Raw genomic sequence first — 15,095 nt, 5'->3', positions numbered from 1 at the left:
TGCCTGATTCTGGGGACACCAGTCAATTTGGGCAGGAGGTGGTGTTGCAGCAGAATTGAGGAAGTGATGGGGGAGGCGGCTAGGTTTAATGAGAAATGAAATGTCAGATCTAGGAATGCCTGGCTTCTCCCCCATGGGCATGGCCAACCTGCATGGCTGGCCCTCTTGTCTCTGCTGTTTTCTATCTTGAGGTTTCTTGGGAAAGCATGTTTCTTTTATTATATAATAGTTTCCGGGGAGAAGGTGGGACAGAGTGGATGTCACGTGAAGATACAGCAAATGGGAACTGGACTTCTGGCCGGGTCACCACAAGTTGATGTAGAGGACATGGTGCCCAAGCTTCCTTCCAGCTCTGTGCCTGGTGTGTCCTAAGCACTCAAAGAAACTGTGTTATCGAGCATATTGAGCTAAATCTCCAGCCGCTCCAAGGACAGGTGCGGGCTGTTTCCTGAAGAGGCGGAGCAATCCCGCCCAGGTGAGCCGCCATATTTCTCCTGTACATCTGAGTCCGGGGAGCGGGTTTACTTGCAGGCAGGTGACACCGGAGCTCTGATTGCCTTTGGTCTCTCATGTGATCCTGACTCCTGTGGCACCTTCCTGTAACTTCCTGCAGCCAAGTCAACCTACAGGGCTGTGTTAGAACGTTCTCCCTTTGTTCCGGATCTTCTCAACGCCACCCATCCGGGGAACACACACCGTGCATCACGTCCAGAGCCTTCCGGGATGTTCTGGGTGTTGTGAAGGGGCCCTGGTGGGCGCTGAGGGACACTCGTCTCATCTCATGGACTTGGGCCTTTCGTCAGGCTGCCACCCTCTTCTTGCCTTGGCTCTTCTCAAACTCTCCCCCTTGAGGACCCTTCCCTTCCTCTCCCAGACCCTCCCCAGCCACTCATCCTGCACCAGGCTCGTCTCTCTCTTTGCTGAGGGTCCAGCTTGGGCTGCATGAATCTTAGGGAGCTTGTCCCCTCTTATGTTCTTCCCGCTGCTCCTCACTGCAGCCCCATCAGCCGTTGAGGGGAGTCAGGAGGTTGGAGGGGCCAGGCCATAGTTAATAGCAGGTGAGTCATCTTCGCAGGTGGACCTGGGGCAAAAAGGATGGGTGGATGTACTGGGAGGAAAAAAAACGACATTCAAGCAAAGAGTACAGCTGAATCAAGCATTAGTCATTGAACCCTGGGGAGAGGACGCCCTCTCTGCGAGGGGCATGTGTATAGGGGGGTGGGGCATGGTGAGGATCTGAGAAGAGACCCAAGAAGGCAGGGGGACCTACCACCTGAGGGGGCTGTTTATCGAGTATAGTGTGAGAATAAACGCTGGATCATTTAGATTCATGAAAGCCCATCAGTAAGCATCCATGAGGGTTTACCATGTGTGTAACTGTGTGTGTTGCCCCACGCTGCTTGATAATTCAGTTGCCTTTGAAAAGGGCACATGGGCAGAAGCTAAAGCACGCAGCTAGAGGGATGCTGGTATTAGACTTCACAGTGAAAGAAGCATCTATTTTTCTGGAACGTTTTTCAGAAAGATCATGAGTACCTTCTCTGTCTAAAACAGGTGAGGGCCAGTCTGAAGGTCAGGGTGATGCCAGTTTATCTGGGAACAGCCCTTGAAGATCTGTGGACCCACAGCCTCTCACTTTATCATCTGGCGACAGGAAGCCATGGTCCTCGGGCTTGGGGACTTGGTTTCAATCAGAAGGTTGGAGGTCAGTTAGCCTGCATCTCTCTCCTTGAATCTCCTCTTATTGCTTTTGCAAGACATTTGGTTTCTCCCCTCATTCCCTCTCCTCCCCCAGACTGGCTCCCTCAACCTGGCACCGATCACCCACATTTCTGCCACATGTACCATCCCTCTCTGGTCCTGAGGTCACAGACTCTGTAGTCCACTTGGATTTAGCGAATTCACTGAGCACTCTTTTACTCATTTTCTAATATCAATCCTGATCCCTCCTCCCCAATTCCAGTGTTCTTACTTCAACCTTCTTTTCTTCTGCAGACTACTGTCCTCAGACAGCTCTGGGCTATCATAACATCACATATGATCTCCAAGCTATCGATCCTCAGCTGGTATTTCCCCAAACCTCCCTGAGATGTGCTTGGGTGATGAAACAATGGACTGGGTCAAGAACATGCAACAGAGGCCTCTCCACTTGCACCAAAAATCCATTTTCTCTCCCAGGGAACATGGCTGGCCCACTTTTACCAGCATCCCATGTATTTAAATGTAGCAAACCACTGAGTTCCAAGCAGGGGAATCTGCACAAAAGGACCAACACATTAACAGAGCACCAGCTAGAAGAAAACAGCAAGGAGGCTTGGGTGATGGCAGCCTTAGAAATGGAAGATACCCAGGCCCTGAATTACACTGAGGAGGAGAGTCACCAACAACGAGACCGGACTTCCAGCCATAGCAGCAAGAAATAAGCTTGTTCCAATCTTACTGTATAGCACAGGGAACTCTGCTCAGTGTTATGTGGCAGCCTGGATGGTGGGGGTGGGGGGTGAGTTTGGGGGAGAATGGATACATGGATATGTATGGCTGAGTCTCTTGGCTGTGCACCAGAAAGGATCACAACATTGCTAATTGGCTATACTCCAATATACATTTTTAAATTAATTTATTTAATTGGAGGCTAATTACAATATTGTAGTGGTTTTTGCCTGGAGAAGGCAATGGCACCCCACTCCAGTACTCTTGCCTGGAAAATCCCATGGACGGAGGAGCCTGGTAGGCTGCAGTCCATGGGGTTGCTAAGAGTCGGACACAACTGAGCGACTTCACTTTCACTTTTCACTTTCACACATTGGAGAAGGAAATGGCAACCCACTCCAGTGTTCTTGCCTGGAGAATCCCAGGGACGGGGGAGCCTGGTGGGCCGCCATCTATGGGGTCGCACAGAGTCGGACACGACTGAAGTGACTTAGCAGCAGCGGCGGCGGCAGTGGTTTTTGCCATACATTGACATGAATCAGCCATCCAATATAAATTTTTTTTTTAAAAAGAAGAAGCTCGTTTTGTGCTTGAAAATATTTGGGTCAACTAAATATTGACCCAAATGGGTCAACCGTTTCAAGTCCAAGATCCTCTATATGATTTTTCGGGGCTCTCACTGTTACCCCATTCCCTATATGGCTTCATTTCCTACCGTTGCCTCCTCTGCCCTCTGCTCTGGTCACCCAGGTCTGTGTCAGCCTGCCTCCTGCTCTGAGCCTGCTGCTCCTCCTGTCTTCTGCCTCCTTCCCTCTGATGACCTCCATCTCAAATTCTTCTAGGAAGAACCTTGGAGAATTCCACCCCCCACTCACCTCTCTCTTCCCTGAATGAATAGGTCAGTCATTGCCTCACATGTGCTAGTTTTCCTTCTCACAGGCAAGAACTGTCTTGGTGTTTCTCCTCCCTGTTGGGTGTCAAATAGAAGTGAAATACAATGTTTTGTGAATTGACTGCAGTCTAGGGTCCTCAGACTTTATCCCTAGATGTGAAAAACATGAAGTATGCTCTCTAATAGATCATTTGTTCATTCAGGGAAAGATTTCCTGAGTGCGAACCTCTTTACAGTCCCCACCAACACAGTGAAAGTTGCAGGGAGCACATGATGAAGTTACTGACCTTCAGCATATATGTCAGAATGTGAGATGAGTTTGATGATATTTCTGTCCCGGTTAGTCCCTGAGGTTGCTCATGTATTTTCACTTTCCCTTGAAATCTTTGGTTCCCTATCAACACTGTACCTTTGACTTCAAACCTTGAGGCTGGACACACCCAAGGAAGTGCAGGGCAGGTCCCCACTTGACTTTGAATCTCAAAGTTGACTTTCTTTGCCTGTTTATCAGGATAATACTCGTGGAAGTCAGGTTTTGTAGAAAGAGGGGATTTTTTCTAAATCCCAAGTATTTCCCTTTGGCTTGTTAAGAGCCGAAAGCAGCTGGTTCTGTATCAGAGAGTGGAGGAGACAGCAGACACCCCCTCAACCTTTCCCTGTTCACTGCCCAGAAGGGGGTGAATGAGGGCAAAGGGAGTCACTGCCAATGAGAACAATAACGTGAAATGCCTTCTGGCTCTCTGGAATGTGGAACGGAGAGTGGGTTGAGATGAGTATGCCTCTCCCCAGCAGAGGGGCAATGTTCGTTGAGAGGGGGGCCAAGACGAGACGGACTTTTGCTCCCCATCTCGGGACTCTGGGAGGAGACCCCTAGGCGGACACCTCTCCGCTGTCATGGAGTTGCTGGAATGTAGGCTCCGCTAAGGCAGGGATCTTTGTTTTTGTTCACTGATCCCCCTTATCTAGAACAGTGCCTCGAACATAGTAGGTGCTCAATAAATATTTTGGGAGTGACTACATCAGAGTAAAATGGATGGGACGTAGCTTCCAGACAGAGCTCCCCCATGTGGTTTGGAAGACGTCCAGGAATTTCTATGAGCCCTGCAAGGGGGACTTGGCCAAGTGGAGAGGGCTGGATGGTGGCCTTGTGTGGGGTGTTGCCACACTAGAGGCTTCCAGAAGGACCCTGTGGGCTGGAAGCGCCATAGTGTTCTCAGCCAGGGTCAGGGGGACACTCAGCTCCAGTGAGAGCCCGAGGGGGCTGAGTCGGCAGCAGAGATCCTAGGCTTGGTTGACCGAGAGGGGCCACAGCACTGGCAGCATCAGGCAGACAGGGGGCGCTATGGCCCACAGGACAGAAGCACAAGGACAGAGGTACCAGGGCACCGTGAGTGTCAGTGACCACCTCTGCAAACACAAGGAAAGAAGAGAAGACTCAGTTAGTGTTAACAAGCCGATCTGAGTCTCCTTTCTTTCAAGTGCAGTGGATATTGGCACCTACTTCATAGGGTTGCTGGGAGAATTAGATAAAGAGCACGTAGAAAGCATTTGGTATCTGACAAGCTGTAATCCATGTCCTTGCTGGGACTGTTGTTCCCCAGAGAGGTGGCACTGCTGGGGACAGCTAGGTCAGTTATGAAAAATAAGATTTTATATCTATTTTGCAACATCTGAACACAGTGTGAAAAAAAATTGCTATCATGACACTTAATAACAACACGGTCTGGGAAGGGATTTGTGGCGTACAAAGCACTTTCAAATATTGTTCCCTTGAATCTTCTCAACAATGCCACAACAGGGGAGATCATTTCTACCCTGAATTTACAGATCTGGAAACTCAAACTCAGCGAATTTGACAGGCTCACCCAAGGCCAGATTTCTAGCAAATGCTGGAGCCAGCTCTGAAATCCAGGATTCCTGACCCCAAATCCCCTTCTCTTTCAACTCCAGCACTCCTGGAAATGGGCTCCCTGCCACCAAAGAGGGCAGGACCTTCCACCTACTCCTCCGATCACGAGACTTCCCTCCTACAAGGACGCTTTTGTTGAGTTGGGCCAGGGTGCTGAGAAAGGAACCGAATTACAGAGAGTCCCAAACATGCGGGGCTGAAAGAACAGTCTGCGGCTAATTTAATAAGCACTGGGTTCATTCGTGCAACAATCCTGCCTGTGGAAAATGGGTTTCAAGGATCCTGAGGTCTTACCAAGGGTTCCCACCAGCGTTGTGTGGTGGCTGAACCATCTGCAATCTTACAGATGAGCAGCTCAGACACGGAGAGGCCAGGCAGCCTTCAAAAGGTCACACAGAGGTGACTCACATGTGAGGAACCTCCATCATCAAAATGTGGAAGTGGCAGGTGGAGGCGGTCAATTTCGCATACAAAGGAAATGGAGTCAGACACCCATGGGTGAGATAAAGTGCAGATGAAGAAGAACTTTCTCTTCTATTTTTTCTATTCACTCTTTTATTTATTATTTTACAGTTCAGTTCAATCGCTCAGTCATGCCCGACTCTTTGCGAACCCATGAACCTCAGCATGCCAGGCCTCCCTGTCCATCACCAACTCCCGAAGTCCACCCAAACCCATGTCCATTGAGTCAGTGATGCCATTCAACCGTCTCCTCCTCTGTCGTCCCCTTCTCCTCCTGCCCACAATCCCTCCCAGCATCAGGGTCTTTTCCAATGAGTCAGCTCTTCGCATCAGGTGGCCAAAGTATTGGAGTTTCAGCTTCAACATCAGTCCTTCCAATGAACACCCAGGACTGATCTGCTTTAGGATGGACTGGATGGATCTCCTTGCAGTCCAAGGGACTCTCAAGAGTCTTCTCCAACATCATGGTTCAAAAGCATCAATTCTTTGGCGCTCAGCTTTCTTCACAGTCCAACTCTCACATCCATACATGACCACTGGAAAAACCATAGCCTTGACTAGACGGACCTTTGTTGGCAAAGTAATATCTCTGCTTTTCAATATGCTGTCTAGGTTGGTCATAACTTTCCTTCCAAGGAGTAAGCGTCTTTTAATTTCATGGCTGTAATCACCATCTGCAGTGATTTTGAAGCCCAGAAAAATAAAGTCAGCCACTGTTTCCATTGTTTCCCCATCTATTTCCCATGAAGTGATGGGACCAGATGCCATGATCTTAGTTATCTGAATGTTGAGCTTTAAGCCAACTTTTTCACTCTCCTCTTTCACTTTCATCAAGAGGCTCTTTAGTTCTTCACTTTCTGCCATAAGGGTGGTGTCATCTGCATATCTGAGGTGATTGATATTTCTCCTGGAAATCTTGATTCCAGCTTGTGCTTCCTCCAGTCCAGCGTTTCTCATGATGCATTCTGCATATAAGTTAAATAAGCAAGGTGACAATATACAGCCTTGACGTACTCCTTTTCCTATTTGAAACCAGTCTGTTGTTCCATGTCCAGTTCTAACTGTTGCTTCCTGACCTGCATACAGGTTTCTCAAGAGGCAGATCAGGTGGTCTGGTATTCCCATCCCTTGAAGAATTTCCCATGGCTTATTGTGATCCACACAGTCAAAGGCTTTGGCATAGTCAATGAAGCAGAAATAGATGTTTTTTTCTGGAACTCTCTTGCTTTTTCGATGATCCAGCGGATGTTGGCAATTTGATCTCTGGTTCCTGTGCCTTTTCTAAAACCAGCTTGAACATCTGGAAGTTCATGGTTCACGTTTTGCTGAAGCCTGGCTTGGAGAATTTTAAGCATTACTTCACTAGCGTGCACTGAGTCTTTGTTGCTGCTCACAGACTTATCCTACTTGCGGTGAGTGGGGGCTGCCCTCTAGTTACGGTGCTTGGCCTTCTCACTGCAGTGGCTTCTCTTGTTACAGAGCTGGGACTCAGTAGTTGTGGCACACAGGCTTAGTTGCCCTGTGGCATGTGGGATCCTCACCAACAAGGGATCAAACCACTGTTCCCTACATTGCAAGGTGGATTCTTAACCATTGGACCACTGGGGAAGCCCTCTATCTTAGTTTAGATCCTTTTCGTGGCAGTTAATGGAAGCCCGGGTAAAATTTCCTTTAATACCGAACAAGGGTTATTTGTTATTATTTTTTTAAGTATATTACTAAAACAGGGCATTATAAGGGTCCAGGGGTGATTTACAGAATGCATGTTATGGCAAGACTTGGGTCCAGGAACTAGAAAACCCTTGGTGCTGCACCTGAGTGGCATGTCTTCTGGTCAGTCTCCTCCTCTCTCCTGCAGGTTAGCTGGACTCTTTCTCTGGCCTCCTGGTTGTCTATAAAGCTAACTTCTGTTGGCAATTCCAGAATCCCAGCCTAGAGGGTGTGATCAACCTGGATGGGGTGTCTCCACACCTACCCAGGCTGGATTGGCTCTAGCTGTTCTCCTGAAGGGCTCACAGGGGCCATCACTGGGCCTGCCCCCCAGAGAAGTGGCCAAATGCGGGCAGGCCTTTGGACCATAGTGCAGGAAAAAACCATTTGCTTGTTGAGGAGGCTTAGTTTATTCTGTGTTCCATTTTCCATTTCAGAAGGCCTGAATTTTTCTTTCCATTTCAGCCTCTTCCTCGAAATCTGCTCTCAGGACAGCTCCCACTCTGGGCCTAGAAGTGGCTGCTGTATGTAAAAGGCAAAAGTCATTTTTCAATAAAAAGAAAATGAAGTCACTCAGTTGTGTCTGACTCTTTGTGATCCCATGGACTGTAGCCTACCAGGCTCCTCCGTCCATGGAATTTTCCAGGCAAGCATGCTAGAATGAGTTGCCATTCCCCTCTCCAGGGGATCTTCCCAACCCAGGATGGGCCAGGTCTCGTGCATTGCAGGTGGATTCTTTACCAGCTGAGCCACCAGACCACCTCCTAAGTGCTTGAAAATGTCCAATTTCCTCCACGTGTCCAAAAGTCACTCCTTGGTACCTGGGAGGAGATGCTCTCTGCCAGGGGAGCAGAGGTGAGAGACCAGCCAGCGATGGGGCCCCGGGTTCTCTGCACACACATAGAGCACTGAGATTTGTGGTCTTTGCCTCCTCTTACACCCAGTTTTGTCATCGGATAGATTCTCGCTTTGGGGCTCAACTTCTGAAGAAACCGAGTCAGAAAGAGGTGGCCCAACTTCACATGACATTTTGGTTTATGGACAGCGGGGGAAGGGTGTGTGTGACTGTCCCGTGTGGATGGTTTCCATTCTGAGAGAAAAATGTGAGGGTTTGTCTCTCTTCACATTCAGGACCCCTATTGTTGAACTTAGGGAATAACACAATGGGGACTTTATTGCAAACTCATTTCACAAGCAAGTTATAAAGCGGAGCATTTATATATGGCGCTTACAGGCTTAAGGGCTTCCCTGGTGGCTCAGACAGTAAAGAATCCACCTGCAATGCAGGAGACCCGGGTTCTATCCCTGGGTGGGGAAGAACCCCTGGAGAAGGAAATGATAACCCACTCCAGTATTCTTGCCTGGAAAATCCCATGGACAGAGGAGGCTGGCGGGCTACAGTCCATAGGGTCTCAAACAGTTGGACATGACTGAGTTGGTGACCAGCACACACTTTTACAGGCTTAAACTCTCTTTTCCTGTAAAGAGTGTAAACAAGTGGTCAGACCAGCCCCACGGGAGTGAAAGGCATACTCGGTTGAACTTCTGGCTGGAGCCAGGGCCGTGTTTTTGAAGCTGCATACAAACAATACTTTATTCTTAATATAGTGCTAGAATTTAGTAGCTATCACATGTTTTTTATTTTTATTTTTAAAGGTTACTTTCCATTTACAGTTATTATGAAATTATTGATGCTATTCCCCAGGTTGTACAATGCATCCTTGAGCCTATCTATCTTGCACCTTCCACACCGCCTGTGTTGTCCCTCCTCTCTCCTTCTCCCCACTGATAACCACCAGCTTGCTGTCCATATCTGTGAGTCTGCTGCTTTTTTGTTATTTCCCCTGGCTTGTGGTTCTCTTTTGTGGCCTCACTACCTGCTCCTCTGTACCCAAGTCACCATGTCAACCAAGGTCTCGCCCTCTGGCCGCCACTATGAGGCGTCCCTCCTCTGCACAGAGGCGTCCTTCTGATCCTCCCCCTGGCCCCTTCTCTGCTGGACCAGTCGCAACACAGGGAGGTCACCAAGGCACACGTTCCCCCCAGTGGGGCTAACATTCTATTAATAATAGAATGTTAGACACCAAATGAGACAAGCTGTCTCTACAATTTCATCCAGCATCCCTGGTGATTCTCCTCTTTGAGTAAAATTAGTCTTTGTGTTAATGATACCGTCCATCATAAAAGTCATGAGGAGAGAAGATGGGGATGGTGTTCATGATCATTTGCTAGAGGCGATTCACGGGGTCGCAAAGAGTCGGACACGACTGAGCGACTGAACTGAACTGAACTGATGGCATCACACAGCGGGCAGCTGCGGTGAAGGCTCTTTATGAGTACACTTTGGTGCCACCATCATCAACAAGACCAGGACGGGCCAGAGGCAGGAACTGCCTGACCCCAAGTGTGTCCTCTCTCCATTTAGTCATTTCCGTCTGGTGTTATTATAGCAGAGAGAGGTTCTGCCCTGTTCTTCTGGGTAGCATAGGAAGTTAAGACAGAAGTATGGAGGCGGGATTCAAGACTTTTCCCACCCAGTCCATAATGTTGTGTTTATTTTTTAAAGATTTTTTTTTTAATGTGAACCATTTGTCTTTATTGTATTTGTTACAATATTGCTTCTGTTTTATGTTTTGGGTTTTTGGCCCCGAGGCATGAGTGTTCTTAGCTCCCTGACCAGGGGTCGAAACTGCACCTGCTGCATTTGAAGGCCAAGTGGTGGGAAGTCCCCCATAAGGTCTTTATCATAGTCTATTCATGTTAGGTAACAATGGAAGTGGCAAAAATAATAGGCATTTCCTTTTTCTTAAGACTAGAATTTTTGTTTAATTAAAAGGAAATATTTATTATATTTAAGAAGCATATTCTGAATGAAATATCCATTTGAAATTTTAAATGAATACTATTTAAAACCTATATTTTAAGATGGTTTATGAAACTAAATCTCTCAAAAATCATATTTTGCTATTAAAAACTACTCAAAGAAGTCTATTTTCAAATGAATGTGTAACTCTTTGTATGTTAATGCTAAATATTATTTGTATATCTTAAACTTTTAGGGGCTGAATATGATTCTTCTAACAATAGGCATTTCTTTTAAAATATAATTTTATTTATTTTTATGTAATTTTATTTATATAAAATTTTATACAATTTATTTATTTATATAATTGTGCTGTGCTTAGTCGCTCAGTCATGTCTGACTCTTTGCTATCCCATGGAGTGTAGCCTGCCAGCCTCCTCTGTCCATGGGAATTCTCCAAGCAAAAATACTGGAGTGGGTTGCTATGCCCTCCTTCAGGGGATCTTCCCAACCCAGGGATCAAACCCAGGTCTCCCACATTGCAAGCAGATTCTTTACCCTCTGAGCCACCAGGGAGTGGGTAGCCTATCCCTTCTCCAGTGGATCTTCCCGACACAGGAATCGAACCAGGGTCTCCTGCATTGCGGGCGGATTCTTTACCAGCTGAGCTACCAGGGAAGCCTATTTATATTTATATAGCTAATCAATCAATTAGTTTCTGTGCTGAGTCTTTGTTGCTACACAGGCTTTTCTTTAGCTGTGACGAGCTACCCTGGTCTACTCTGTAGCTGTACGTGGGCTTCTTATTGCAGTGGCTTCCCTTGTTGTGGAACACCAGCTCTGGGGCGCACGTGCTTCAGTGGTTGTGGCGCTTGGTCTCAGTAGTTGTGGTTCCTGGTCTCTAGAGCACAGGCTCGATAGTTGTGGTGCATGGCCCTAGTTGCTCTGGGCATGTGAGATCTTCCCCAATCAAGGACTGAACCTGGGTCTCCTGATTGGCAGGTGGATTCTTATCCAGGGAAGCCCTAACAATAGACATTTCTAATATGCTCGATGAAAGTGAAAGTGGAGAGTGAAAAAGTTGGCTTAAAGCTCAACATTCAGAAAACGAAGATCATGGCATCCGGTCCCATCACTTCATGGGAAATAGATGGGGAAACAATGGAAACAGTGTCAGACTTTATTTTTGGGGGCTCCAAAATCACTGCAGATGGTGATTACAGCCATGAAATTAAAAGACACTTACTCCTTGGAAGGAAAGTTATGACCAACCTAGATAGCATATTCAAAAGCAGAGATATTACTTTGCCAACAAAGGTCCATCTAGTCAAGGCTATGGTTTTTCCTGTGGTCATGTATGGATGTGAGAGTTGGACTGTGAAGAAAGCTGAGCACCGAAGAATTGATGCTTTTGAACTGTGGTGTTGGAGAAGACTCTTGAGAGTCCCTTGGACTGCAAGGAGATCCAACCAGTCCATTCTGAAGGAGATCAGCCCTGGGATTTCTTTGGAAGGAATGATGCTAAAGCTGAAACTCCAGTACTTTGGCCACCTCATGCGAAGAGTTGACTCATTGGAAAAGACTCTGATGCTGGGAGGGATTGGGGGCAGGAGGAGAAGGGGACGACAGAGGATGAGATGGCTGGATGGCATCACCGACTCAATGGACGTGAGTCTGAGTCAACTCCAGGAGTTGATGATGGACAGGGAGGCCTAGCGTGCTGCGATTCATGGGGTCGCAAAGAGTCGGGCATGACTGAGCGACTGAACTGAACTGAATACCCCTTTATCATTGCAGAATCACTCCAGGCTGACCCCATGCTAATTACTAGGGTTCACAGTCTTAGGAATTGCAAAGGAGGGAAACAGACATCTGCACAGAGCCTTGGTGCCTGTATTCACCCAAGAATCTCCACATCCAGGTAAGCATCAGGTAAGCCCTTCACTCCCGCCGCCTTAAAGCAGTAGAGAAGGACAAGGCTGGACTTGGGATTTTATGTGCATTACTGAATTCCTTCGTGCCTTTCTTTTGAATCAGATTTTGTGATTTCCACTGTAGTGCTATGACCTCGAGGCTCACACCTCTGAAGAAGTGGCCAGGATTTTCTGGCACCAAAGACCGCTGTGGGCTCTTGCCTCGAGTTACCCAGCAGATCCTCAGAGGTGTGAACTTCCTTCAGTAAGGTGTGATAAGGGGTCCTGGGAGGCATGCGGAAGTCTCAGACAACAGTGAAACCAGTAAGGTCTGCATTTGAGTCCTTGTAGCAATCTCCACTTCTGACACCAGCGACAAGTGCCTTTCCCAGCCTTTCTGAATAAGAGGCACCATCACACTAATCAAAAAAAGCGGCAATAGTTATATTAATTATCACAAGGTAGAGTTCAGAATGAAGAATATTGTTAGAGATAAACAGGGACATTACTTAATGTAATGTAAAGAGGTCAGTTCACTAAGAAGGTATGTATGTTAAAGCTCTCTTGTTAGGTACGTTCCTACTAAGGATTTTATATCTTCTTGTTGAAGGTAAAACAGTGAAGCCTCAAAATACATGAGGCAAAATGTGATCGAGTTGAAAGGAAGAGTAGACAAATCCACAACTATCAAAAGAAAAATCTTTTTTCAATATTCCTGTAAATAATCGATAGAACAAATGGACAAAAACTCAGCAGATATAGAAAACTTGAACAATGTTATCTATTTATGGCAGAAGTTACCTTTCTCCTCTCACCCCACCAAATCCTACCTTCCTTCCCAGAGATAAACACTGTCAACTAGCTTGTGTGTATCTTTCTAGACTTGTAAAAACATACAAACACATGTAGACAGACACTTTATTTGTGTGTATAATCTAAACAAAATGGGACTACTCTGTGTCTATTTTCCTGCTGCTTGCTTCTTTTGTTTAATAATGTGCTGTGTGAAGTTGATTCAGTTGTGTCTGACTCTTTGCAACCCTATGGACTATAGCCCGCCAGGCTCCTCTGTCCTTGCGATTCTCCAGGCAAGAATACTGGAGTGGGTTGCCATGCCCTTCTCCAGGGGATCTTCCCGACCCAGGGATCCAACCTGCATCGGCAAGTGGATTCTTTACCACTAGCACCACCTGGGAAGCCCTGTTTAACTATATATATATATATATATATATATATATAATCTTTGTCATAGAGTACATCTGATTCTTTCCTATTCTTTTTAGAGAGTCTGACACCAAGCATGTCTCCTCAGAGAGCACAGTCTCTTCGTCCAGAAGTAAGGGCTGATGGAACACGTCTTGGTCACGTACCTCTAGAGCGCCATCTTCCAGTCTGAGGTGTTGTTTGTTGTAGGACATTTCTCCTTGTGGAAGGCTGTCTTTCTGTTTGAGAAATCATGCCAACCAGCAAGCATTTCTTCTCTTCCTGCACTGTCTCTTTGTTTCTCTGTCAAAAAAGGAGGGCCACCCCTCCAAGCATTTCTCCTCATGGAGCTCTGTCACTGTGCAGGCCAAGGAGGCCTGGGCATCTGGCATATCTCCTCAGGGAGCGCTCTCTCTCTCAGATGGAGCACAGACCATCTGGCATTTCTCCTCACAGGGCACCGTGTTTCTTTTTGAGATGAAGACCCTACCACCCAGCCTTTCTCCTCAGAGCGCTCTCTGTCTGAGGTGCTATTTATCTGTCTGCTTGTCTGTCATCAGGCATTTCTCCTCGTGGAGGGCTGTCTATCTGTTTGAGAAAGCACGCCGACCAGAAAACATTTCTCGTCTTCCAGCACTGTATCTCCGTTGCAGCATCTTCTCTGGCATTTCACATTATGGAGAATTGTTGGCCTGTCTGAAAAAGGCAGATAGACATCTGCCTTTTCTTCTCAGAGCCCTTTCTATGACTGAAAAAGAGGCTGACATTCAGAATTTCTCCTCATAAAGATCTGTCTCTCTTTCTCATTAGAGTGCTGTCTCTCTGTCTGAGTTGGAGAAGGTCACCCATCAGGCACTTCTAATCAGAGAGCTTTATCTCTCTGTCCAGAAAGTGAGCTGGGAATGGCTCCTTAGAGGTCGCGTCTCTGTCTGAAGAGGAAGGCTGGCTCACCAGCAACTGTCCTCCCAGAGTCTAGAGCGCTGTCCCTGAGTAGATGCGGGCTCCCAACTCCTGTCTTTTTCCTCTGAGGGCTCTGTTTCTATGAGATGGAGGGCTGGCCATCGGGCATTGCTCCCCCTAGAGGCTCTCTCTCTGTCTAAGGAGTAGGCTGAACCTCGGCCATTCCTCCTCATAGGGAGCTATCTGCCAGTTTAACAGAGAGTGTTTCTCCTCACCGACCATGCTGTATTTCTCTCTCCAGAGCTCTGTCTCTGTGTTGGAGGGGGAGGTTCGACCCACTGGCATTTCTCCTTATAAAGAGCTTTCTTCCTGTCTGACAAAGCAAGCCGGACATCCAGCATTTCTCCTCAGAGGGTTTTCTCTCTGTCTGAAAAAGGCCGGCCATTCAGAGTTTATCTTCATTGAGTACTGTCTCTATGTGAGAAGATGAGCTTTCCCTCCATAATGTTTCTTCATAGAGGGCTGATCCTTAGTCTGAGCTGGAAGGCCTGACAGCCAGCATTTCTCCCATCCAGCTGTCTCTTTGTCTGGAAAAAGTCAGCTGGCCATTGACTTTCTCCTCACAGGGTGCTGCCTCTGACTGAAAAGGAGGTCCAACCCTGCGGTATTTCTCCTCCCAGAGCGCTATTTCTCTGTCTAATGGAAAAGCCTGGGGGTAGTGTGACCATTAGGGAGGTTCTGCCACATACTAGCCTCCACACTCATGCCTCATCTTGTGAGGGCATGCCTGAGACCTAGGCAAAGCTGTTAACAATTGTGTTGGGCATGGGGCAAGCAAATCCTTGGAGATATTGATATGATACAGATGCCTGG

At 47.2% G+C, this 15,095-nt stretch overlaps 2 long non-coding RNA genes across 5 annotated transcripts in view; both read left to right on the top strand.

Moving 5' to 3' along the window:
• Window positions 1-15,095, top strand: part of LOC112583455 — a 32,784-nt gene that overhangs the window by 5,505 nt on the left and 12,184 nt on the right. For all 4 annotated transcript variants that reach the window (XR_003107528.3, XR_003107529.3, XR_003107530.3 and 1 more), the window contains one exon: window positions 12,004-12,127. This is a non-coding gene — a long non-coding RNA (uncharacterized LOC112583455). The remainder of the gene's footprint in view (window positions 1-12,003; window positions 12,128-15,095) is intronic.
• Window positions 28-2,491, top strand: LOC123331912. The gene is made up of 3 exons (XR_006548726.2): window positions 28-1,058; window positions 1,555-1,705; window positions 1,996-2,491. It is a non-coding gene; the product is annotated as an uncharacterized LOC123331912 (long non-coding RNA).

This window comes from Bubalus bubalis, chromosome 1, assembly GCF_019923935.1.
Source record: "Bubalus bubalis isolate 160015118507 breed Murrah chromosome 1, NDDB_SH_1, whole genome shotgun sequence".
Classification (NCBI taxonomy): domain Eukaryota; kingdom Metazoa; phylum Chordata; class Mammalia; order Artiodactyla; family Bovidae; genus Bubalus; species Bubalus bubalis.
This window is presented reverse-complemented; position numbering and strand designations above follow the sequence as displayed.